This window comes from Carassius carassius, chromosome 1, assembly GCF_963082965.1.
Source record: "Carassius carassius chromosome 1, fCarCar2.1, whole genome shotgun sequence".
NCBI classification, from domain to species: Eukaryota; Metazoa; Chordata; class Actinopteri; order Cypriniformes; family Cyprinidae; genus Carassius; species Carassius carassius.
The window spans coordinates 8,890,001-8,892,500 of record NC_081755.1 but is presented as its reverse complement, the minus strand read 5'-3'; the positions used below and the strand labels follow the sequence as shown (position 1 = coordinate 8,892,500).

The 2,500-nt window shown below is 46.1% G+C and overlaps 2 non-coding genes across 2 annotated transcripts; both read left to right on the top strand.

The window, feature by feature from the left end:
* Positions 1 to 891: 891 nt before the first annotated feature.
* Positions 892 to 963, top strand: trnaq-cug (transfer RNA glutamine (anticodon CUG)). Its single transcript has one exon. It is a non-coding gene; the product is annotated as a tRNA-Gln (tRNA).
* A 496-nt stretch (positions 964 to 1,459) lies between these two features.
* On the top strand, positions 1,460 to 1,531 carry trnap-agg (transfer RNA proline (anticodon AGG)). Its single transcript has one exon. It is a non-coding gene; the product is annotated as a tRNA-Pro (tRNA).
* Positions 1,532 to 2,500: the final 969 nt, after the last annotated feature.

The following is a 2,500-nucleotide window of genomic DNA, read 5'->3' as shown; positions in this document are numbered from 1 at the left end:
CCGGGTCAATCATAGGCCACTGTCAATTAAGACTAAAGCTGCGTCTGCATGTTTTCATGCCCACTTCTGTCTGCTCTTCTTAGTTCTTAATCTGCAGTTTAAACTTTGACTTTTCATTTTTCCAAAAATTGGTTTAGGAATGCAGCCCAAGCAGTGGAGATATGGCAAAAAATAGATGCTTGGATCGCTTTACGGCCCTGTGAGCCTTCATCTTGCGTTTGCTAGATGCAGGAGCATCTGAGGGCTTGTTGGTGTTGGGGTGTGTTTTTTTTTTCTTTTATTGCTGTATGGGAGCAAGTGGGCCCCAGTTCAAATCCCAGATGAGCCCGCTTTGCAGCTCCTTGTTTTGAGTAGTGTCTGTGTACATGGTGGCTTGTTGGTCTAGGGGTATGATTCTCGCTTCGGGTGTGAGAGGTCCTGGGTTCAAATCCTGGATGAGCCCACATAGAGCATATTGCTGAGAAGTATCAGTCAATTCTGCCTTCTGTCGGTCAATAGTACTCCTGCATGTTTTCGTGCTGATTTCTCCCTGTTCGTAGTTCCTCATCTGCAATTTAAACTTTGTACAACACTTCGCTCTTTGGGTTCCCGCACTTTCACTGAAAGGTGGGGGTGTGTCTAAGATGGTTCAGATCGGCTGCCATGCAGTGTAGCCGTTTGCGGTTGACTGGAGGCTCGTGTCCTTTGCTTTGATGTTTTTCTCAATATTGGTTTACAAGGTTCAGAGAGCGTTACACTGAACATTTAAAGGTCCCAGGTTCGATCCTGGGTTTACTCAGAGTGGAGCCGTGAATGCTTTTCGGACACCATTCTGATGCTTGCTGGTTAGTTGCTTTTCGCAGAACCTCCTTGAATGTTTTCTACACTTCAAACAGATGTGCAGACACTGTTGGTTCCATGGTGTAACGGTTAGCACTCTGGACTCTGAATCCAGTGATCCAAGTTCAACTCTTGGTGGAACCTTGGGGTCTGTCTGGCTGTGCTTGGCAAGGAGGAGCTTTGGGGTATGTCACAACTTTCTCTGTGGCAGTGTGTCTTAAAATGTATTGCTACAGTGGCCTCCTTTAACCATGGCCTCCAAACAATCTAGAACTCACATAAAACTGAGCTGGAACTAAATTGAGAACACCGATGTCACCTGACCCTCTTTGGAGAAGCAGTACAGACCTCAGACAGCTTCTCATCAGCAAGATTTGCGTGGCAGTGCCACAATGTAGACTTCTGCTGTTAAATTCAGCTCTTGTGTTTTGTCGTTGATATTTTAATCAACATTATTCTACAAAGGTAGGCCAAGCTAGAGCTGTTAGGTAAAAATTGAGTTGCTCAGAAATCTGGTCAGTGCATCTGGTCAGAGCTCTATTTCTGCCCTTGTCAGCTAAGAGGCAGGATATTGGAGCGACCGTAGCATCGAACAGAGTGAAATACATGGCAAAGTGGCCTCCACTGAGCAGCAACTTGTGGCTCGTTGGTCTAGGGGTATGATTCTCGCTTAGGGTGCGAGAGGTCCCGGGTTCAAATCCCGGACGAGCCCTCTTCTGTCTTTGCAGCATCTTTTCTTGAGCAGTTTCAGTCCATTCTGCCATCCCGGGTCAAACATACGCCACTGTCAATTAAGACTAAAGCTGCTTCTGCATGTTTTCATGCCCACTTCTCTTCTGCTCTTCTTAGTTCTTAATCTGCAGTTTAAACTTTGACTTTACATTTTTCCAAAAATTGGTTTAGGAATGCAGCCCAAGCAGTGGAGATATGGCAAAAAATAGATTCTTGGATCGCTTTACGGCCCTGTGAGCCTTCTTCTTGCGTTTGCTAGATGCAGGAGCATCTGAGGGCTTGTTGGTGTTGGGGTGTGTTTTTTTTTTCTTTTATTGCTGTATGGGAGCAAGTGAGCCCCAGTTCAAATCCCAGATGAGCCCGCTTTGCAGCTCCTTGTTTTGAGTAGTGTCTGTGTACATGGTGGCTTGTTGGTCTAGGGGTATGATTCTCGCTTCGGGTGTGAGAGGTCCCGTGTTCAAATCCCGGATGAGCCCACATTGAGCATATTGCTGAGAAGTATCAGTCAATTCTGCCTTCTTTCGGTCAATAGTACTCCTGCATGTTTTCGTGCTGATTTCTACCTGTTCGTAGTTCCTCATCTGCAATTTAAACTTTGTACAACACTTCACTCTTTGGGTTCCCGCACTTTCACTGAAAGGTGGGGGTGTGTCTAAGATGGTTCAGATCGGCTGCCATGCAGGGTAGCCGTTTGCGGTTGACTGGAGGCTCGTGTCCTTTGCTTTGATGTTTTTGCTCAATATTGGTTACAAGGTTCAGAGAGCGTTACACTGAACATTTAAAGGTCCCAGGTTCGATCCTGGGTTTACTCAGAGTGGAGCCGTGAATGCTTTCGGACACCATTCTGATGCTTGCTGGTTAGTTGCTTTTCGCAGATGCTCCTTGAATGTTTTCTACACTTCAAACAGATGTGCAGACACTGTTGGTTCCATGGTGTAATGGTTAGCAC